Below are 24,705 nucleotides of genomic sequence, written 5' to 3' on the forward strand. Positions count from 1 at the left end.
CTTTGCTCCTGGGCGCCCAGGTGCTGCAATGTGGAGCTGGTTCCTCTGCAGTCAGTTTTCATGGCAGAGTCAATATGCATAGGATTAAAGCACACATGGATTTTTGTTTTACAGTCTCCTGAAAGCCACAGAGTCATTTGGTTTTCTGTGTAAATGTAAAGTCCGTTGATTCTTCCTGATCCCTGATTTTATCAACAGAACTTGGATCACTTACCCCACTTCCTTATTCAGACACCTGTGCCTGTGGAAAGCACAAAGGTCAGACAGGCCTAAGGATGTTGTGCTCTAACATGTGTATGTCTGTGTGTGTACCTGTGTGTGTCTGTGTACATATGCCTGTGTGTGTCTGTGTGTGTGTGTTTCTGTACATGTGTATGTATGTATGCATGGGTAATAGAAAGCTCTGATGTGGCTCCTTGAATGCAGTTGTTTTGATGCAGCAGTTTGGATGTGGCTATGAGGCTTATTTTCAGTCCTCACTGATCCCTGATCCTCACCCATCCGTGATGATGCATGTGCCAAATGTCTCTTGTTTGCATGTTGTGTGCCCTTCCTAAGACCAGCTCTCAGCCATATGCCTTTTCCCAGTTAGCTCATCTTGCTCCATGTGCTCATTCTCTGATGGCCCATAGATTCTGTGACCCTCCTTTTTCTCATTCCTGGTGGCATGCAAATGCTGTATCTGCCCACTTCTTCTGGGGACCAGCCCCTCTCTGGCTACACCCATTCCCTCTCATGTTAGCTGTGCAAGTTTGCTAACTCAAAGAGATGTGTGTGTGTGTGTGTGTGTGTGTGTGTGTGTGTGTGCATGTGTATGCATGCATGCATGTGTAGTGTCTTTTCCTTCTCAAAATTATTTAAGTTCCCCATGGCCCAGTCCTAGTTTATCTCCCAAATTATTATAAATTAGATGAGTCCTTTCCATTACCACCCTACAGCAGTCAGACAGCATATGACTGCCAAGTGACATGTAGAAGAACAGAAAGAATAAGGAACATTTTTAAGGAGCTCAATATCAGATTTACATATATTAACTCATGTAAGCCCAACAGAGATTCTGTGGTATAAAGATTACCTTCATTTATTGATGAGGAACAAAGGCTGAGAGAGGGTTAGTAACTTTCCAAAGCCAGATAGTAACAGAGCTGAATTTTGAACCTAAGTAGAGGTTCTGAGACCAAAATAGTCAATGTGCTATGTCGTTCAAAGTCTTACTGAGAAGAAAGCCATCAGATCCTAGTAAAGGAGAGCAAAGGAAAATTAAGGAAAGCAGTGATTATTGCCTAAAAATACTTATTTAAGGAGAGTTGGGGAAATTTGTGTCTGGCACACGTGCATGACAAGCAAGACCCTGGATTCACAGCTGGACAAGTGTGCCTTATGTGCTAGTTTTGCTCCTGACCATGCCAGAACCCTTGGTCAAGTTTTCTGCCCTGTCCTTGAATGGAACCTACCTATAAGACCATTAACTTGGATATCTGCACGTCCTAGGCTCTTGGTCAGTGACAACTCTGATGATCTTTATGGATTGGGTAAGTGATATTCAGTGGGACATGAGCTCATGCACATGTCCCACACTAGTAACATGGAAATAGAACAGTTTTTGGTGCTTTTTCTGGTATTCATGTCTTTCATTGTACCTCACCTGAAGAAACACCATTCAGCTTAGATATAGGAAGACCTGGTCCATCTACCAGTGACAACCTAAGGTGGGGAAGTCATTGGATTTGGATCAATTTGTGGAGGGTTCTTGTATAAAATGCAGAGTCCTTGGGTCCCACTCAGACCCGCTGAATCTCAAAATGAGCATCTGCATATGCACAGACACCAGTGTAGTCACAAGGCCTACTGAAGTTTGAAAACCACCAGTGTCTGTCCACAGGATACCTTTTACCATGTGAAGGGACTGAGGCTGGCTCTCTCCCTGGGATTCTCTTTGGACCTGCAGGTGCCCTGGGCTAATTCTGGAAGCTATGCCCTGTTTCAGGGTGGTAGGGGAAGGGCTGACTGCATCATTTCCTGACCTGGAGCCTCCTGAGAACACCCCTCTTCTGGCTGGCCACCATCACTTTCTAGACTGCTTAGGTTGGGGTACCTGCCTCACCTGCAGCTGAAGCCATACACAGTGGAAGGAGGAGTACTGTACCCCTTAGGCCTTGTGCTTGTCCACAGCCCACAGACTCACTAGGGAGAACGTGGTGTGACCTACAGCCTCCTCCTCTCTGGTCCTGTAATGTTCTGCTCACTCCCCCACAGCCACAACTGTGGGAGCCAGAAGTCTCGTTCCCAAGGCTGCCATTGCTCTCCTAGAGTGCTCTGTGCTCCGAGAGCTGGAAGGCTTTTCACTATTCTGAATGATTTTTTTCTATGTTGGGGTGGAACCAGCCCACTCCATGAGCAAAATCTATAGTGCTGAGAAGCGGCAGAAAATTGGCAAGGCTTAATAAACCTCATGCCTGACGCGCTCCTGTGGCTATATATCAAAGGGAAAACAAATATATTGACTAATTCCTCTCGGAAGAACATCCATAAATTACAGCTGTTTGAAATCAGCCTGTTGTGAAAAAGGTTACAGATGATGTAATTTGCACCATTATAGGTATAACTATGTGGCACCCAGGTTTTACTTCTCATGCAGCCTCTTGTCTTTGAGTGTGGGAAGCACCCAGCATCTTGGAGGACATGTGATTTAGAAGGATAATAATACCTTACATTCGCCTTCTCAGGTTCCTTCCCACCAAGGGCTCTGTGTGACCCTTCTGACAGCCCCATTGTGAAGGGTTCAGCTTCTAAGAGGCAGAATAAAGACCCTGAACACAGATTGGGGAAAATTGAACTGACGCATGTTTATTGACCCTTACCAGGTGCTCTGGACTTAGAGCTTAGACAGGCCTGAGTCCAGTTCTGTGCAGGGTAACTGCCACTGTCCCATCCCCACCTGAGACATTACATTTCCAGACTCTGTTCCCCTCTCACAGAACCACATAGTTCTTCTCATGGGACCTTTGTCTCCTAAGGTTATCTTAGGTATCAAGAATGGTAGCTCTTCATCAGTGTATTTCCTCTACTTGGTTGGAGAACAGCTGTACTTCTTTTTGTTTGAAGTGCCCACTGTTGGAGCCAGTGGTATAATCCAGCAATACTCTACACAGGTAAAGTGTTAACCTTCATTTATAGCCACAGGACACCTTCAAAAGCACCCCTGGACTCCCATGTTATGTTAGACTAGTGTTAATATCCCCATCTAACAGATGAGAACACTGAGACCAGCAGGGTTAGAGCTGTCCATATAGTCAATGACATAAGTAGACCTGGTATTCCACTCTCCTGTATCCTTCACCTACATCCCTCCTTAGTAGATTGTTGGTTTCCAAGCTTAGGTGCACATCAGAATAGGATACTGGAGATGCAGATTCCAGGGCTCCAACTCCAGAAAGTCTGAGACTTTGAGTCTATATATTTTTAAACAACGCTTCAGTAGTTGCAATGTTCCCAGGTTAAGAACTACTGGAACTGACTAAAGGGCCCTTTGGTGCAAGCTGGATCATGGTCTCCCCTGCATCCCTTACTGACCAGGGACACTGACCACAGGATACAGGGTTTTTGCTGCTCCCTGACTTGCTGATTGCCCAGGTTATGCTGAATAAACTCCTTGTCCCAGAGCTCTTACTACTGACAGGGAGCAGGGGGAAGCCAGAGGACTCTCTACCTGCCAGATTGGGAGGAGTGTAATGGGAAGGTGTGTAATGGAGTAGGTCAATGACTGGGCAGAAAGACAGTGTCTGAGTCAGAAAACAGGCTTGAATCAAGCTCCATTATGTGGCTTAATTTAGTTATTGAACTAGTATATCTACAGATAGTGTTTCTGGGTGCTGCATTCCCACTGCGGTGGGAGGGGTCCCATTCCCCAGTGAGTATAAAGAGTGGCCCCCAGGCCCAGGGCACACTAGCTCCTTAACAGCAGGCATGGAGCAGAGACAGCTCTGCTGACGCAGGCGGACACCCCATGTGTCTGATTGCAGTAATTGCTTGCTTGATGTTTTGTATTTGTCTACATATACCCCGTCAGTGGCAGCCACCCACTCAGTTTCTCTCGGAAAGCCTCTTGCTCTCCTTTCCCTCATACGCATGTATTCACATATACACACAAATATACATGGCCACAGGCCCAGCTTGGCCCACTCCCTGCCGTCTATTCACAAGATAAAAATAGCCACAGACATACTTGCAGATGAGTCTGATTAGACTGTCAGTTGCTCCCCTCCTTCTCTGATCACAGCCCTAAGAGCCACCCACCCTCTCCTTGTTTCCTTAGAGGGTCCAGCTGAATGCCTGTGTGGGGGTGGGAAGAGGCATGAATGGGCTCCACTTCCCTTCTCTCCCTGCCTTGTTTTAGAGTGCTGCTTCTTGGAAAGCCCAGGTAACACAGCACGAGTACCAGGAAGAGGATTTTCTTTGAATTGTGTATTGAGAAGGAGTCCAGATTGTTTGGTAAGTGAGCATAACCTAGATCTATGGACATGGGAGATGAAGAGTCTAAAGGCCACTCAGAGAGCATGATTCTGCATTGAACTTGCATTCAGAAAAGTCAGTCTTCTTAGCTACATCCACGTCTGACCAGGAGAATTTAGTAATGCCCTCTTCCCAGTCACACTAGTGCTGGTTGTCATTTAGTTTTAGTACCATTGGAAGTTTTAGGGATGTACAGTTCTATAAATTTTAACATATGGATACATTTGTGTAGCCATCACCACAATCAGGGCACAGAAGTGTTCCATCAGCCCCCGAAACTTCCTTGGGCTTTCCCTTTCTAGTCGCACCTCAGCCATCTCTGATTTACTCTCCATGACCACAGTTTCATCTTTCTGATTGGGTCACATGAATGAAATCATACAGCATTCTGCAGACTAGTTTCTTTCACTCAGCATAATGCCTTTGAGATCCATCCAAAATATTCTGTGTATCAATAGCTTGCTCTTTCTTATTGTTAAGTACCGCTCCATTGTGTACATCTGTACCATGATTCATTTATCCATTCATCCAGTGAAAGACAATGGGTTGGTTGCAGTTTTTAGTAATTTTGAATAGGGTTTTTGTAAGCATTCATGTATAGATTTTTGTGTAAATCTATGTTTTTACATCTCTAGGGTAAATGCCCAGGAGTGGGATCACTGGGTCAGATGGAGGTATATGTTTAACTTTATAAGAAACTTGAGTAAGTACTTGGCATTGTCAGTGTTTTTAATTTTAATCATTCAAACAACTGTACAGTGTTATCTCATTGTGCCTTTAATTTGCATTTCCCTAATGGCTAATGATGCTGAACAATTCTTCATGTGCTTATTTGCCATCTGTTTTGTTAAGTATCTGTTAAGTCTTTTGCCCATTTTTTAATTGGGGTTTTTCTTTCTTACTCTTGAGTTTTGAGAGTTCTTTCTATATTTTGGATCAAGTACTTTGTTGGATATGTGATTTGCAAATATTTTCTCCCAGCCTGTAGCTTGTCTTTTTGTTCTTTTAATATTGTCTTTTTAAGAGATTTAGTTTTGATGTGGTAAAATGTACTACTTTTCTTTTATAGATCATGCTTCTAATGTCATGTCTAAGAACTTTGGCAAGTCCCAGGTCAAAAATATTTTCTCCTATGTTTTCCACTAAAATATTTATAATCTGATTTTTTAGATATGGATTTATGACCTAATTTGAGTTATTTTTTCATATGCTGGGATATTTAGGTTGAAATTTTTTTGCCATTATTATTTTTCAGAAGGAGAATAATTATTTTAACAGCATTGTTGAAAAGAGTGTTCTTTCTCTATTTAATAGCTTTTGTGCCCTCATAAAATATCAATTGTTCATATTTGTGTGGTTTTATTTCTGGACTTTCTATTCTGTTCCATTGATCTATGTAGGTATCCCTTCATCAATACCACATTGACTTGATTTTTGTGACTATATAGTAAGTCATAGAATTGTGTAGCTTGATTTCTCTTTTATTCTTCTCTTTCAGAACTGTTTTATTTATTCTAGTTCCTTGGATTTTTACATAAATTTTAGAATAAACTTATCTATTATAGAAAATATCTACAAAACACTCTGTGAGGATTTTAATAGAATTACATTAAACCTGTGAATCAGTTTGAGGGAGAATCAGCATTTTTAGTATGCTGAGTCTTCAATCCATGGACAGAATATGTCTATTTATTTAGGTTGTCTCTAATTTATTTCATCAGGATTTATAGCTTTCAGCATATAGATTCTGTGATCCCATATATATTATGTTAAATTTATATCAAAGTATTTAAATTTCTGGAGTTACCCTAAATGAAATTGTTTTTTTTTTCAAATTATATATGTATATAAATAGTATTATATAGTATATAAAATATTATATAGTATATAAAATAAAATAAATTTTGTGTTTGTTGATTTTATATTCTGTAAGTTTGCTAAGCTCTAATATTAGCTCTAGGAGAGATTGTTATTATTATTATTATTTTTGTAGATTTCTTGGGGTTTTCTACACAATCATGTTTTCTGCAAATAGCTACAGTTTTATTTCCTTATTCCCAATCTTTATGCCTTAAATTGACTTATCTTATTACAATTACTAAGACTACTAGTTCAATACTGAATAAGAGTGGTAAAAGTAGGCATCACTTCCCTATTCTTGGTTGTAAAAGAAACATTAAATCCTTTATTATTAAACATTATTCTTGTTGTGGTTTTTTTTTAAGTTTATTCATTTATTTTGAGAAAGAGAGAAAGAGAGAGTATGCAGATGGGGCAAAGAGAGAGGGAGGGAGAGAATCCCAAGCAGGCTCCCACTGTCAGCACAGAGCCCAAAGTGGGGCTAGATCCCATGAAGTGTGACATCATGACCAGAGCCAAAATCAAGAGGCAGATGATTAACCAACTGAGCCTCCCAGGCACATGCTAGTTGGTTTTTTAAAGATGCCTTTAATCATGTTAAGGAAGGTCACTTCTGTCTCTGGTGGGTTGAAAATTTTTATGATGAATACATGTTAAATTTTTCAAATGCTTTTTATTCATCAATTGATATGATCATATAGTTTGTTTTTTTAGAAGGTGCATACAGTGGATTACATTGATTTTTAAAATATTGAACCAGCCTTGCATTTCTGGAATAGACCCCACTTAGGTTATTATATATTATTCTTTTTATATACTGATAGATTTGATTTGTAATATTTTGACTTTGTGTCTATGTTCATGAAGGATATTGACCTATAATTTTCTTTTTTGTAATATTGGTCTGATTTTGATAACAAAATAATGCTGACCTGAGAAAATGGTGACCTGATTATTTTCTGAAAGAAATTATATAGAATCCTGAATGTTTGGTAGAAATTAACTTCTAGGCTGAGGAGTTTTCTATTTCAGAAGGTTTGTGAACTATGGATTTAATTTCTCCTCTAGTCATAAGACTATTCAGATTTTTTATCTCAAGTTGGGTGAATTTTGGTGGCTTGTGGTTTTTGAGAAATTAGCCCATTTCATTCAAGTTGATAATTTGATGTCTATAGAAGTGTGCATGGAATTTCCTTACCATCCTTTTAATGTCTGTGGAGTTTGATGTTAGCAGTATATGTCCTGCCTTTTTCATTCCATCTTGTTAGAGACTTATCATAAGTTTTTTTTCACTTATATTTTCTCTGTCATTTTTTTTCCAGTTGTATTGTTTTCTGATATTATCTTCACTATTTCTTTCTTCCTGCATGATTAGGGAGTGTTTTGCTCTTTTTTTCTTCTTGAAATAGAAGCTGAGCTTATTGATTTGACACCTTTCTTCTTTTCTAACATAATTCCTTAATGTTAGAAAATAATCTTTGAGCACTGCTTTAGCTGCATCCTGCACATTTGGATAGATTATATTTTTATATATTAGAGTTCCATTAAAACTATATTCTAATATTTTTGAGACTTTTTCTTTAATTTCTCGGTTATTTAGAAATACTGTGAATCTTCCAAGTGACTGGTAATTTCCTTATATCTTTCTGCTATTTATTTTCAATTTAATTTTATTATGGTCAGATATTTAAATTTGTATGATTTTAATTATTTAAATTTGTTATGGTTTGTTTTATGATATAGGATATAGGCCATCTTGATGAAATTTCCACGCACATTAGAAAAGAATGTGTTTTCTACTGTTGTGGGGTTTAATGCTCTATAAATGTCTATTAGATTCAATTGGTTCACAGTATGTTTAGTTCCTCTATATCCTTGCTGATTTTCTGTGTAGTGGTTCTATCAATCAATGAGAGGATTATTAAAGGCTCCTTCTATAACTGAATTTGTATATATTTTTTCTTTTAGGTCTTTCAGTTTTTTCTCCAGGTATTTTATTTTTTAAATTTACTTATTTATTTTGAAAGAGAATGAGAGGGCACAAGTGGGGGAAGAACAGAGGGATAGGGAGAGAGAGAATCCCAAACAAGCCTGCAGCTCTCAGTGTAGAGCCCAATGTGGGGTTCAAACTCATAAGCCATGAGATCATGACCTGAGCTGAAATCAAAGAGTCGAGCACTTAACTGACTGAGCCACCCAGGTGCTACAGCCTCAAGTATTTTGCAACTCTGTTGTTAGGTGCATGCATGCTCAAGATTATCTCCTTTTGCTCCCTTTGGTGAATTCGTCCTTTATCATTATGTACTGTCTCCATTTCTTGTAATTTTCTCTTCTTTGAAGTCTACTTTGATGTTAAAACAGCCACTCCAACTTTTTTATTGATATTGTTATGGTTTACCCTTTCCCATTGTTTGACTTTCTTAAGTGTTAAAATTTGAAATAAGTTCCTTATTTTTTTTTTTTTTTTTTTTAAATTTTTTTTTTCAACGTTTATTTATTTTTGGGACAGAGAGAGACAGAGCATGAACGGGGGAGGGGCAGAGAGAGGGAGACACAGAATCAGAAACAGGCTCCAGGCTCTGAGCCATCAGCCCAGAGCCTGACGCGGGGCTCGAACTCACGGACCGCGAGATCGTGACCTGGCTGAAGTCGACGCTCAACCGACTGCGCCACCCAGGCGCCCCTGAAATAAGTTCCTTATTGATAACATATAGTAGACATATTTTATTTTATTTTTTTAGTGTTTATTTATTTTTGAAAGAGAGAGACAGAGAAAGAGTGCAAGTGGGGGAGGAGCAGACAGTGAGATACAGAATCTGAAGCAGGCTCCAGGCTCTGAGCTGTCAGCATAGAGCCCAAAGTGGGGCTCAAACCCACGAACTGTGAGATCATGACTTGAGCTGAAGTCCAAAGCTTAACTGACTGAGCCACCCTGGTGCTTCAAGACATATTTTAAATATATTCTGACAATGTATGGGCTTAGGCCATTAATTTAATTTTAATTTATGGGTTTAGACCATTTACACTTAAAGTAACTATTGCTATATTTAGACTTAAGCCTGTCTTTTTATTACTATTTTTTCTGTTTGTTTCCTCTATCTTTTCTTCCTCTGTTCCCTTTTCCTGCATTCTTTTGGTTTATTCACATCTGCTTATACTTTTTAGATATTTCAGTAGTAGATATTACAATATTGCTCTATTTCAACATCTATATTATAATATCCTTGATGTCAGAGATTATATTCTATTCTTATTCATGTTTGTTCTTTGCTGTCTATTATTGTCAGACTAGGACAGTACTTTTCATATAGGGACTTCTCAGTAGCTCTTCATTAAGTGGATCAACGAATATTGAGTTATTTGAATTTATGTATGATATTTGTAATATTTTATGCTCAGAGAATTTTCCCTTCTCCTAGAGGGAGTATAATCTATAGGGACTACAACTCTTCAGGCATGTGGCTTAACTTTAAAATCTTCTGGATTAGAATTTTGGATTTATATTTAACAATACATGTGGTTAAAGGGTAGGGAAGATGGTGTTTCAGTTACCTATATAGCGAAGTGTCTACTAAAAAATATGAGAAATCAGTTTGTCCTCTATGTGTTACACATAGCATCAATTCATGAAAGGTTTTAATAATGTTGTACAAAAAGCCTCCCAGGTCAGTCAGACTTGTCTATTACTTGACTAAAAATATTACATGTTGAAAGGAAGATGTTAATCAAAAAGAGCTGGTAGAAATTGCAAGTATAGGAACAGAAGGCTTCTAGAGCACAGCACTGGTAGTACCTATCTAATTCCTGTCCAGGGGAGGCATCGACTTTGAATATTAGAATCCTGTTGGCTGAACCACCTACCCCAGGGAGTAGTTGAATTTATGAGGCTATCTTAACCTAATTCTATTAAATGTTCAATTTTATCACCTCTCCTTGTTCTACTCTTGGGATCACCAACTAAACTTTCTTATAAGTAATTTTCTTGTCATTGTAGAAACAAGAACTACAGGATAACAATGGAAAATTAAATGCACACATCTACTTTTGCTTCCTTCTGAAACTATTAAACCCATAGTAAAAGGATTTTTCATAAAGACATCAACCCAAAAGGAAAGTGAAGCGAGGTGAGGAGATAATAGCAACACAACTTTGAAGGTGGAGACTATATGGATAAGAGTGAATTAGCAGCTTCCAGGACACAGAATCCTATGAAAGCAGTGAGGAAAATGGAGAAGCAACAATATCTATGTTTATAAATCCTAAAACAGCTTAAGAATTGGCTGTATCAGGCATGACTAGGACAAGGAAAGGGTAACAGAAGGCCTACTATCAGGAGGATTGGTTTAAAGTCTCTTTATAAGAATTTAGATCCCCAAATCCCTTTCCTTACTCTGTCCAGCTAGGTAACTCACCCATCTCTGTAGAAGACAAAGGTTTTTTTCCTAGAAGATAAAATAGAAGATTTCTGAATTTGGAATCCCAAACACAACTGACGGTCTGGACACCATCAAAAACAGGGGGATCAAGCGAGTCCCCCACTCTTAGCCTGCTTCCCCTGTTGGTTCTAGTGCTCTGGCAGCTGTAACTTTATCTTTCAAGTAAGAGGCTAGGAAAGCCTTCTCTAGGGACCCAATCAGCACAAGAGGAATGGTATAAAGTTACTGAATTGGGAGTTTCCCAGTGAATCAGGCCAGCCAGATTACCCTAGTGTGGCAGGGCCAGTCAACAAAACCCATCCATACACTCAGTGCTTTTAGACTCCCAGTCTTAAAGATTATCATACATCTAAGGAGAATCAGAGATCTGACAAAAATCTCCATGGGAAAAATAGACACCAGAATAAAGAAATAGAAAAAGGCAACTTTATGGAACAGAAAGTACACAGAGAGCAAAAACACAAAATGAAAACATCAGTAAAACCTTTAGATAGATAAGAGAATATATTGCAATCCTGAAACAGAACATGATATTTTAAAATGAAACATTCAGAGAACAAGATTGTTTAGAAATTAGCACTGTGATGGCAGAAAATAAAAACTCAATAGACTGGTTGGGAGATAAAGAATTTTCAGAGAAAGTACAGCCAATAGTAAAAAAGATGGAACCCAGGAGTGAATAATACAGAAACTTCAAAGACCTTTGCTGAAAAAGAACTATTGTTCAAAGGTTATGACATTATTCAATTTCTGAAAGATGGTTCCAGAAAGAGTGAACAGAGGAAATAGAAACGATAAAAATCATGAAGGTAATAATTTAAGGAAATTTCTTATATTTGAAAGACATGAGTTTCCAGATTGAAAAAGCAAATGTATACTCAAATAATGAATTGTAACAAACCCACACAATGACACACCTTTGAAAAATTTTAGAACACTGGGACTAAAAGATTCTAGAAGTTTCCAGGGAGGATAAAATGTAGATAATATATAAAGGATAAGTGATCAGACTAACGTTGACTACTCAGGAGTAACACCAGAAGTTAGAACTATTTTGAACAGTGATTTACAACTTGGAATGCCATATCCATTCAAATGATCAATTATGTATATGGGTAGAATAAAGACATTTTGAGATGTGAAGTATTTCAAGATATTTGTTTCCAGTGCACCTTTTTTTGGGAAGCTATTGGATGCTATGATTCACCAAAATGAGACTGTTAACCAAGGGAGAGAAAGACATGAGTTACCAGAAACAGGTGTCTGTGCGCAGGAGATAGGCAAAGGGAATCTTAGGAGGATGGTGAAGTAGAACCCCAGGCTACCTCGAGTATAAGTACTCTAGACCAGAGTAGCTCCGAAGACCCAGAAAAAGATTTCTCTAAGAAAATGAAACTGCTCAAGTACTTCATGGGGCCAAATATAGTAAGAGGAGATTTAGAGAATGGGCACAGAGCTTGAGGTTGAAATGTGATAAGCACACACAAAGAACAAATGAAAAAATAAAAGAAAATAAAACAAAACCAAGCCAAAACAGAGAACTGTGCTGAGAAGGAAAAGTAATCACAGTGAGCCCTAAGGCTTAGCCATGCACAGCATCTACACAGTGGTGGTAGTAATGGGCCTTGGTGAATATACCAACCAGAATTACAAGTATATCTCCATTATGAGGGTGTGGAGGCTGGATGGGAACAAATGTAAGTGGTGGATGGAGGGCATAAAAGTGAGCTCACATGTCAACTTTCATATCGAAGGTCAGGGGAGAGACCTAAAATTGATAAAATTCAAGAAGTAGCTAAACATGCGTATAATTTCGAGGAATGGAAATGAATATTGAACAAGTCAGCTGTAAGTATTGAAAGTGTTTGGTTCTGGTTGACAGTAGACAAACAGGGAAGAAGACAGAGGCTGCTGTTTGCCTTCTAAAGCAAACAGATGATGGGCAAATGCATGTCTGATTAAGAAAATGTAAGAAAGGTAAGAAAATAAAAAGGAATAAAGGTAAATTTTTTGTTCATATCCAGCTTCAAGCAAAAATATATACATAAATGATTAAATAAATAAAAATAAAGGCATTCAATGGCCACTATAGAAAAGCTGGAAATGCTAATAATATGGTAGATTGCACTACTGCTTTCAATATTCACTGCCTTTCACCCTCATCCATTGCCATGTGAATTGTAGTCCTCTTCCTATGGAAGGTGAATGATCCTTTCCTCTGCTGTTAGTGCCAGGCTTGGCTATGTGATCTTTTTAGACCAATGAAACGTGACAGGAAGTGACACAAAAGCTCCCAGCAGAAACTTTAAGAACAATTCTGGCTTCCACCGTTGTTCTTTTCCTACTGCTTGTCTCAGATAGGAGACATTTCTTTATTGAATGTAAAAGACATGTGAAGCAGAACTGCTGCTGGTCTACAGATACAGGTAACATGAGCAGGAAAACAACCTACAAAAAGCTGAATAACACAACATATGTACATTCCTACCACTATGAAATGATCACATTTAAACTTTTGATATTGTGTAAAATGTATTATTACACCCAGTTCTTCCTCTCCTTTGTGGCTTGCAGTGTCTTCCCCTATAGGCAAGTGGTACCCTCTACCCTTTCAGTTGGTTTTTGCTTTTGGCCTTGCTTTGGTCAGTGGTAGGTAAACAGAAGTGATGGAAGCAAAGACTTGGGATGTGCTCATGCAGGTGGGCTTGCCTCATTGTCATGCATCGGCCATGAGAAGAAATAACCCAGATAACACAGGCACCTGAGCCTTCCTGGCAGTCTCATTGCCTTGAATTCTGAAGACAAAATACCCTAGCAATGCACAAAAAATTCTTGCTGCCATATGCTTTGGGGTGGTTTGTTAAATAGCATTTCGTGGTAAGAGATGACTGATGCAGATGCCTGTCCTTCAAATCTGTTTCAGTGTAAGCATATATTATTTCCCAAACTTGGGGTTGTACTATCCTGTTTCACAACTTTTTAACTTTACTTATCACCACTTTATGTAATTATGCATTCTTCTACACCATAATCTTAAATAGATAGAATTATATTATTGCATATTTAAACAGTTGACTACTGCTCAACTTTTTCTATATCTTTCATCTTTATAAATAATTGTGTTATAAAAATCCTGATACAAAAAATTTTTACACACTTGCTATTTTATTTCCTTATATTAAATTCCAAGATATGTGACAAAGTAACCAGGCTTTGATACTTATCACCATATTTTCCAGAATTTTGTATGAATGCCCATTTCCCAACATTTTACTGACACTGGAATGTTATTCCTTAAATTCTTTGTAAATTTGAAAGATAAAAATGACATTATGTTTTAATTTAAATTTTTTGGTTACTAGAGAAGTTGAAAAATATTTTTTTAAATAGCTTTACTGAGGTATAATTTACATACGATAAAATGCACAAATTTCAAATGTTCAAATGAATGAATTCTCATTAAATGTATGACGTTGTGCAATCATCACAACAATCCAATTAGAGAATATTTCCATCACCCCAAAACATCCCTTGTGCCCATTTGTGGTAACTTCCTGTTCCTTCAGCTCTAGTTAACCACTTAACTACTTTCTGTCTCTATAGACTCATTTATATTTCCTTTTTTTTTTTGTAAATTGCCCACTTTGCCCCTTTGCCTATTGGAGTACTAGTGATTGTCTTACTGACTGTTAAGAACTATTCAAAGACTGAGTCTGTAAGTACAATTAAAAATACAAACTTCTTAGGTCAGCCTACATATCCTTGCTCACCTGTTCAGTTATTCCTCTTGCAAGTTCCTGTCTCCACAGTGTGCTCTAGACACTTTGTCCTTGCTTCTTATGACACCTGACACAGAGATCTCTCCTTCACCTGAATCCTTCATCTTCCTACTGTCAATCTCACTCACTCCTAGTCATGTTATACATTTTGGTGTCAATAATGCTTTTCAGAGAGACCCTCCTTGAAAGCCTCATCTAACTTCAGATTCATTCAAGAGTGGTCCTGATTTTAAGGTCTGTCTTGCTTACTAGGTTGAAAGCTCTATGAAGGTAGCATCTTATGTGTTTTGTTAATTACTGTATCTCAGTCCCTGGATGCTTGCTTTCTTTTTCTTTCTTTTTCCTTTTTTCCCTTTCTCCTTTTCTCTCTTCTTTCTTTCCTTCTTTTTTACCACCCTCCATCCCTTCCTTCCTTCCTTCTTTTTTTTCTTTTTAGTTTGTTGTTTCCTCTTAATTTTGTCTGTAGTATCTTTGGATCTTTAAACATATTTAAATTTTTATGTAATCAAACTTACACTTTTGTTCTTTATATTTCTTCCATTACTTTTATGCTTAGGAGTGACTTTTCTGCATGAGAATAGGTAAATATTGACTTATATTTTCTCCTAAATCTTTAATTTTTTAATAAAAAAATTTAGTGTTCTTATCCATTTGGAGTTTATATTGGTTTATAGTGTGAAGAGTATAATGTAAAGCAACTGTGTTTTTCAAACAATTAACAAATAACCCTAACTTCATCTATGAAATAAATCCATCATCTCCCTACTGGTTGGAAGTGTCACCATTATTTGGTAGTAAATACATATGTATGCTAAATTGTATTTCTGGGCTTTCTAGCATGTACCATTGATATATCTATTTTAGTGCCAGTGTCATAGAAATGCAACCAATTTCTGTGCATTGATTTTATATCCTGCGATTTTGCTGAATTTATGGATTAGTTCTAGCATTTTTTTGGTGGAGTCTTTTGGGTTTTTCACATACAGTATCAAGTCATCTGTGAAGACTGAAAGTTTGACCTCCTCCTGGCTGATTTGGATGCCTTTGATTTCTTTGTGTTGTCTGATTGCTGATGTTAGGACTTCCAACACTATGTTGGATAACAGTGGTGGGAGTGGACATCCTTGTCGTGTTCCTGACCTTAGGGGGAAAGCTCTTAGTTTTTCCCCATTGAGGATGATACTAGCGGTGGGTCTTTTGTATATGGCATTTATGATTTTGAGGTATGATCCTTCTAACCTTATTTTCTTGAGGGTTTTTATCAAGACAGGATACTGTATTTTGTCAAATGCCTTTTCTGCATCTATTGAGAGGATCATGTGATTCTTATACTTTCTTTTATGAATGTCATGTATCACATTGATTGATTTGCAGATGTTGAACCAGCCCTGCATCCCAGGAATAAATCCCACTTGATCATGGTGAATAATTCTTTTAATGTATTGTTGGATCCAGTTTGCTAGTATCTTGTTGAGAATTTCTGCATCCATGTTCATCAGGGGAATTGGTCTGTAGTTCTCCTTTTTAGTGGGGTCTTTGTCTGGTTTTGGAATCAAGGTAATGCTGGTCTTATAGAATGAGTTTGGAAGTTTTCCTTCCATTTCTATTTTTTGGAACAGCTTCAAAAGAATAGGTATTAATTATTCTTTAAATGTTTGGTAGAATTCCCCTGAAAAGCCCTCCAGCCCTAGACTCTTTGTTTGGAGATTTTTGACTCCTAATTCAATTTCTTTACTGTTTATGGGTAGTTCAAATTTTCTATTTCTTCTTGTTTCAGTCTTGGCAGTTTATATGCTTCTAGAAATTTGTCTATTTCTTCAAGATTGCCCAATTCACTGGCATATAATGGCTTATAATATTCTCTTATTTGGATCCTTTCCTTTTTCTTTTTGATCAATCTGGTTAGGAGTTTATCAATTCTGTTAATTCTTTCAAAGAACCAGCTCCTGGTTTCATTGATCTATTCTACAGTTTTTTTTAATTTCAATATCATTGATTTCTGCTCTAGTCTTTATTGTTTCCCTTCTTTTGTGGCTTTGAGCTTTATTTGCTGTTCTTTTTCCAGTTTTTTTTAGGTGTAAGTTTAAGTTGTCTATTTGAGATCTTTCTTCTGTCTTTAGGAAGGCCTGGATTGCCATATACTTCCCACTTATGACCACCTTTGCTGCATCTCAGAAGTTTTGGGCTGTTGTGTTTTTGTGTTCATTGGCTTCCATGTACTTTTTAATTTCCTCTTTAATTTCTGGGTTAACACACTTATTCCTCAGTAGGATGTTCTTTAATCTCTAAGTATTCATGGTCTTTCCAAATTTTTTCTTGTGGTTGATTTTGACTTTCATAGTGTTGTGTTTTGAAAATATGCAAGGTATGATCTTGGTCTTTTTGTACTTGCTGCAGACTGATTTGTGACCCAGTATATAATCGATTCTGGAGAATGTTCCATGCGCACTCAAGAAGAATGTGTATTCTGCTGCTTTAGGATGAAACATATCTGAATATGTTTGTTAAGTCCATCAGGTCTAGTCTGTCATTCAAAGCCATTGTTTCCTTGTTGATTTTCTGCTTAGATGATGTGTCCATTGTTGTAAGTGGGGTGTTGAATTTCCCTACTATTATGGTATTATTATCAATATATTTCTTTATGTTTGTGATTAACTAATTTATATATTTAGGTGTTTCACACTGAGGCATAAATATTTACAATTGTTAGATCTTCTTGGTGGATAGATCCCTTAATTATGGAGAGCACAGTTGGGCGGGGCTTGGTGTAATGGTTCCATTCTCCACTAGGCAGTGCTGCTTAGCTTACTGGGGTGGATCAGTGTGGTGTGGGAGAAGTGGACGTGGCATTACCCAGGCCCTCTGGCACAGGAACTTCCTGCTCTCCCCAACCTATGATCATGCACCCCTCTTTTGTCTCAGGCCTCCATCCACTCCCTACTTCTACCCTGCCCTCCAGAGTTTTGTATCAGCACCTCCCTCCAGAGTTTTTTATCAGATGGGGTTGTGTTTCAAAACCCCATATTTCAGAGACCACTACAGCTTGGACCCAAGCCAACTCACTGGGGGAGGGTCTTATTAACCAATGGCCAGATGCTGGCTTGGCCCAGAAAATGTTCATAGGATTGTGCAGTGGCAAAGGTTCAGAGATTATGGAAAATCACATCGCCCAGCCAGTGCCAAGTTCCACTGCACTCTGACATCTTTGTCCCAATACTAGAAAACATGTCTATTTTCTGAGGTCCGCTGGGACCTTTGCCCATGGGGAGACTGCACGACCTCTACCAAATGCTCTCCAAGCGGGGATACCACTTCTCCCTGTGTGGCACATCGACCCCTTAGACCCCACTCCCTGCTCCCGGGGATTCACCCTACTTCCCTACCAAAGCACTGTCAGGCACTGAGCTCCAAAACTTCAGATTCTGCACTCCACACCTTATAGAATCCTGGTGGTATTGACACCCTCTCTTTTCTCCCCATTAATGGTTTTGGGAAACAGATTTCTTGTTCAGGTCCCTGCAAGTGTTTTTTTCACTCTTTCTTTCTCTCTCTCCAGCTACTTTTGAGGGAGTTCTTTTCTTGCACAATTCTGATGTGCCACACTCCTTCTCTTTGTCCTCTCTGTAAAATGGCTCCCTACCTTCCACAGCTTTTCTATTCCCCAGTTCACCTCTACACTGTGCATCTGTCGAGTTACATGGCTCAAGTTATGCAGATTGTTGTGTTAATCCCCAGATCAATTTCCTAGGTGTTCACAATGCTTTGGTGCTGATCTGGCTGCATTTCAGGGGTGAGACAAGCTCAGGTGCTCTGTCATCTTAACTCTTCCCGAGATTCTTTCTTGATGTACTTGCAAAGTCACATTTCTGGATTTACAAGACTGCAGGTCAGCATGGAGGCTTGGATAACTGTTCTACATTGCTACATGTTGCTTACCTTTGAAATTCTGTGCAAGGCATCTCATATTCAAACTTTCCAGATAAAAATGGGTGAAGTAGTCTGGGTATGAGATAATATGGAGAAGCGGGGTCTGTGGGAATCTGGAGAGTGTACTTCTGTTTAAAGACATTCAAATGGTTTAAAAGCAAAGCATGGAGAGGATTGGATTTGACATAAAGACCACATCCTTTGACCTCTGACTTGTATAGCAACTGTATTGCAATGTGTAGTTTATTTACAGATTGTTTCATTTGATTCCTAAAACAACACTTTGTGGTTAAATATTGTGAATATGCCATTTTATAGGACATACACTATGCCTTCAAGAGGCTGAAGAACTTGCTTAAGTCCTTATAGCAAACATATCCTATAAGGGACCCAGAATTCTGATGTGAGCCTCAATTCTGTTCTCTTTCTTCCACACCACATGATGGTGCCACCCACAATGACTGCAGGGATAACAAGGGGAGAAGCTTTCTTCAGGGAAGGATGAGCTATTTTTGTTGTTGAATCTAAAAATACCAGAATCTAAGTGACCCTCAAAGTCACTTAGCCTGATTCTGGCCAAATTCCAAATATCAGGGCAAAAAACAGGGATAAGTGACACCAGGAAGTGAGGGCTCCTGCTGACAGGGGGCCATGGTGCACAGGAGGCATCTGGAGTTAGCCTGGCCAGAGAGGTTGTGGACTGAACAGCCCAAATGTATTCACCTACTTATTGTCACAGTTATTTGGGAAACTCCCAGAGAGAGTTTGATGGAGAGGACATAGACCTAAATTTCCAGGTCATTTCCAAAACTGATGTGGGCTCTCTATCTCTGTGTCTCTCTTCTTCCTCTCCTTCCTCTCTTGCTGCTTTCCTTCCTGTATCCCCTGGTACTCGACCACTATTCTTTTGTAAGTACAAGATTCAGCAGCTCCAGGTGTTTCTAGATTACTTGCTCAAGGCAGCTGTGAAGGCTTATGAAAAGAAGGCTGTTCTTTGCTGGGCCTGTGCAGTGGCTCACATGCCAGGGAGCTCTTCAACTTCGTTTGAAAGAAGATGTTAAGAGTAGCTGGGGAATTAGAAATTCTGCTGTAAAGACCTTTGGTTGAACTTAAGAGCAGGAAGAGGATCCTGATAAGCTTGAATCTGGAAGAAGACCATCCCAATTTGTGGGGCACTAACTGCCAGTATATTTGTCTGAGTTGATGACCTTGTGGGAATTCAGAGGAGAGTATAATCAAAGGTCCTTTTCACATAAAAAAGAACAGTGCCTTCAAGTGAACCAGAGGGGATGTATAGGGGCCTTCCTGGGATCTGCAGTAGTTTTCTAACACTGAACATGTCCCTTTCATTAAGCCTATGGTTTATGACCTGGAAATTAAGAATCAGTACATTTTTAGAAAAAGCAGGAAAACTATATCCACAAAAAAGACATTCCATCTGTATGGGGATGAATTCTCTAGACTGAACAGCAATGGAAAGCCTAGACTGAGGAGTTAAATCATCTTACTGGTACAATGTAAGGATTCTAAAGATAGAGAACAGATTTGTTGTAAAAAAATTGTGGTAAGATCCATATAACATAAAATTTACTATCTTACCTATTTTTAAGTATACAGTTTAGTAGGATTAGGAATATTAAATTGCTGTGCAACCATTCTCTACAACTCTTTTCATCTTGCAAAACTGAAACTCTATCCCCATTAAACAACCGCTCCCCATTCCCTCCTTACTCCAGCCCCTGGAACCATCATTCCGCTTTCTGTCTCTATGAATTTGACTACTCTCGGTATGTCATATAAGTGGAGTCATATAGTATTTGTCTTTTTGTGACTTCCTTATTTCACTTAGCATAATGTCTTCAAGGTTCATCCATGTTGCAGCATGAGTCAGAATTTTCTATCTTTTTAAGGTCAAATAATATTCCATTGTATGTGTAGACCACATTTTGTTCATCCATTCATCTGCAGATGGACACTTTGGTTTTTCCATCTTTTGGCTATTGAACATGGGAGTACAAGTATCTCTTCAAGACCCTGCTTTTAATTATTCTGGGAATACTCAGAAGTGGAATTGCTGGATCACATGGTAATTCTATTTTTAATTTTTTGAGGAACCATTATACTGTTTTCTGTAGGGGCTGCATCATTTCATATTCTCACCAGCGGTGGACAAGGCTTCCAATTTCTCTACATCCTCACCACTTATTTCCTGCCTCCATCTCTCCCTCCCTCCCTTCTTCCTTCCTTCCTTCTTTCCATATTTTTTTCTTTTTTAAAAAATAGTTGCCATCCGAATAGGTGTGAGATGGTATCTCATTGTAGTTGATTTTCATTTTCCTAATGACTAGTGATGTTGAGAACCTTTTTATGTGCTTATTGGCCATTTGTATATCTTCTTTGGAGAAATATTTTTCAAGTCATTTGCCTATTTTAAAATCTGGTTGTTTGTTTTTCTGTTCTTGAGTTGTAGGAGAAGAAGTCTTTCCATGCTCATATCTCTAGGATTAGAATAACACCTGCCATGAAAAAATATTTGTTGAATGTCCTGGGTCTTTCTGATCCAATTATTTTATTCCAAGATTTGGTATAAGTTATGACCAATAGTCAATAGTCAATAGTGACAGCTGGAAATGCATAATGATGGATGAAATATCATAATATATGAAGAATGAGATTGTTTAAAACACAAGGAAGTAAATTTAGAACTCTCACTTTGTTGGATGAATGTGTTATGGATCAATCCAGTCTACTTAGCTTTCCTGGTATCTAAACCAGACTTTGTGTCCATCAGACACGGGGGTGGGAAAAGAGAGAAGGGAGAGAAGCATTTAGTTCCAAATATTATCACTTTTTAAGAAAAATACATATGCGATAATGGTAGCATCTTTCCTCAGGAGGTTAAACAAAATGTCTGCCCATCTCTTCTAGCCACCATCTTTGATTTACTGTGAATCATTTTTTTCCCCCTGAAAGGCCCTTAAATCTCAGCACTGGCTCAGGAGGATATGAAAACCATTTGGGCTGCACTTCCCATGTTGCCACTGGATGGCAGTATCCCCTTATATGCCTGCCCTGAAGGAGACACTTCTTCACCAGTCAGCAGAATCTTGATTTGCCCCATTGGAGAAGTTGGTAGACTAGAGATTTTAGCAGAATCACTTGTTTTTAAATAAAATGGTTAACATTCTTCTTCTTCTTCATGTTTATTCCAGAGTCCAAAGAACCTTGCTTCCAGCATCTCCTCTTCTGATACTTTTTCCCTTGTGCCAGTTGCCCCACCTTAATCTATTGTGCTAATAACCCCTCAATGATACTTCCTTGTAACCAAGGACCTGCAGCATGTGTTCTGCACTGTAACTGCGGAGAAGGAAGGGTTCTTACTTGACTTTACATCCCAGGCACTTACCATGGTGCCTGTACATATTGGTAGTCTCAAGACTTGTTGGGTAAACCTATCAGGTAGAAGAAACATAGAACAATAATTAACCCCCCTTTGTCAGTATATCCAGATAGCATACATGCTAAAAATGAGCCTTAAGAATAACATATTTTTCTGAATAAAAATTTAATACATACAATTCGGTAGGTGAAAATTATATTTCTTCTTATTTTGTACTTCTATAACTATATCTAATATTGAATTAATCTCTCATATGTCTATTTTTATGCTCCCATCTCTATTTTTTCTGAATTTTCTCTTTCTGAACTTTGCCATTTTTATTGTCATACTTGAGTCCTGAAACCTTTGAGATTTTTGAGTATCATCCTTAACAAATCCCTACCACTCATTTCCTATATTCAATTAGTCACATCTATTTATTCTATTTCTTAAATATCCCTCAAAATCTGTCTACATTCTTTTATCTTCACTGCCTCTGTCCTGGCCCAGCCTCTACCTTCTCTCTCTGGCAGTGCATTAACTCCTAACTGGACTCTACACCTCTGATCTTGGCTCTTTCAAACCCTTTCCCCACACTGCAACTAGAGTGATCATTTCAAAGTATAAATCTGTGCACGTCACACCCATACTTTGTGGGCTTCTTGTCACCTCCCATATAACAGTCTAAGCTACCTAACCAAGCACATAGAGACCCCATTAACTCCTCCAGCTTCCTCTTTCTCCATTCTCCACATTAAGAGTTACCCTCCTGCAGTGGTGACCACTTCTGTGGCTCAAGAATTACTTCTGTTGTGTTTCATCTCCCAGCATTCACACATGCTGTTCACTCTCCCTCATTTGCCCTTCCATTCCCTTTGTCTGCCTAATATTTTATTCTTTAGAACTCCAGTTAAAATTACCACCTCTAGGAGCCTTCCATGCCCCCTGGAGACTAGGATGAATACACGTTCTTGCTCCATGTCACCCTATCTCCACCACATTGTAACATACTATACTCTATGATTTTTGCACATTTATATGTCTATTTGTGTGTTAACTCCTTTGCCTTTTATCCCTAGTACCTAGCACAGTGTCCAACCCATAGTAGACACCAGACAAATATTTGTTAAATGAACAAAAGTACTTCTAGTTGACATTTATTGGGCACTCGCTAATTGCTAGATATATGCAAAGCAGTTTATATTCTTTATCTCATTTAATATTCACAATGTCTCTCTTGGGTGGTTATGCTCAGTTTGACAGGTGAGGAAACTGAGGATTGGAGAGACTATACAGCAGGGACATAGTGGAGACATCCACATCTGCCTCCTTGCAGAGTCAGCTGTACAGATACTATTTTTCATCTCTGAGGGATCTGTAAGCGTCCTTCATATGTAAAAGTCATTAGGCTTTTGTTGGTTCTATTTGTTACAAATATTTACCTCAGTTTGATGTTTTCTAATTTTCTATGTGATCATCTTGACATTTAAAATCTTTTAATTATTAAATAGTAATCTTTTAAGTATTAAATCAGCCACTCTTTTCTTTGATGATTTATTCTATGGATTATTATTTGAAAGTTTTATTCTTTCCAAGTTCAATTGGTCACCTGTACAGTTATTATATATTTTAATAGTCTCATTGTTTTAAATTTAACTCTTCTCCTCTCCACAAATAACAATTTTTTTCTAAAACAATGTATTAAATAGTGCTTTCTATTAGGTTATGATACTTTTATCATTTGTCTGATTCTTAAAAGTCCCCCTGTGTTGGGAATTTTGCTTATTGGCATGTCAACTCTCAAACTATTACCACAGTATTTTATAATTTATTTTCTGTTCAGTAGGGTAAGTCCTGTCTCTTACACACAGGCTTCTCCCACTCAAATAATTTTCCTTTTGTAACATTATTTGGCTAATCACACTGGTTTTAAGATGATCTTTGAATATTTTTTAAAAAATATAAATGTACACTATGTTTATTATACAAAAATAGTAAGTATAGAATATTAAAATAAATGAAGTCTAGAAATATTAAAATTTTATTTCCTCATGGTTTTCATTCTATGTAAATATGAGTAATACAGCTGGAATCATGTGGTAATACATCTTAGTATCCTGCTTTTCCCTTCAAAAGTTACCTATAAGCATTCCCATATCTAATTAAATTTTGAAATGATGAGATTTAACCTTGTGTAATTCTCACTAATATAAAAGCCTGAAAGTCTATTTAGTGATTCCCCTATTATTGGACATTTAGTTTATTACAAAATTTTTTGTTTCCTTTAAATAGTGTTGTAATAAAAATTTGTTGAAATGTATTTTTGTTCACATTTGATGATTTCCTTAAGGTATATTTCTAGATCTGTGTCAATAGGTATGAGCAATTTTAAGGCACCAAATTGCTTTTTAAAAAGATTGCACAAATTTAAACTCTTACCAACAGTGCATTAAAATGTCTGTTTCCATTGTACTCTTGCTAACACTTGAGTATTATTATCTCATTGAGATTTTCATTGGGGTTATGTTAAATCTATAAATCAATTTAAAAAGAATTGCCTTCTTTATAATATCGATTCTTTTCTTCTAGGAAAATGTTATGTCTCCATTTAATTAAATCTTTATTTTATATCTCTCAGTGAAGTTTTGTTGTTTTCTTTACATAAATCTTGAACATTTATGATTGGGGTTATATCTGGATATATTAAGGTGTTATTTTTATTTATTTTTTTGTTTAACTATGTGAATACCATTAAAAATTTATATCATCTTCTTTTCCAAAAGTGTGTCTTATAAACATTTGACCCTCAGGA

Source organism: Leopardus geoffroyi, chromosome B1, assembly GCF_018350155.1.
Source record: "Leopardus geoffroyi isolate Oge1 chromosome B1, O.geoffroyi_Oge1_pat1.0, whole genome shotgun sequence".
NCBI lineage: Eukaryota > Metazoa > Chordata > Mammalia > Carnivora > Felidae > Leopardus > Leopardus geoffroyi.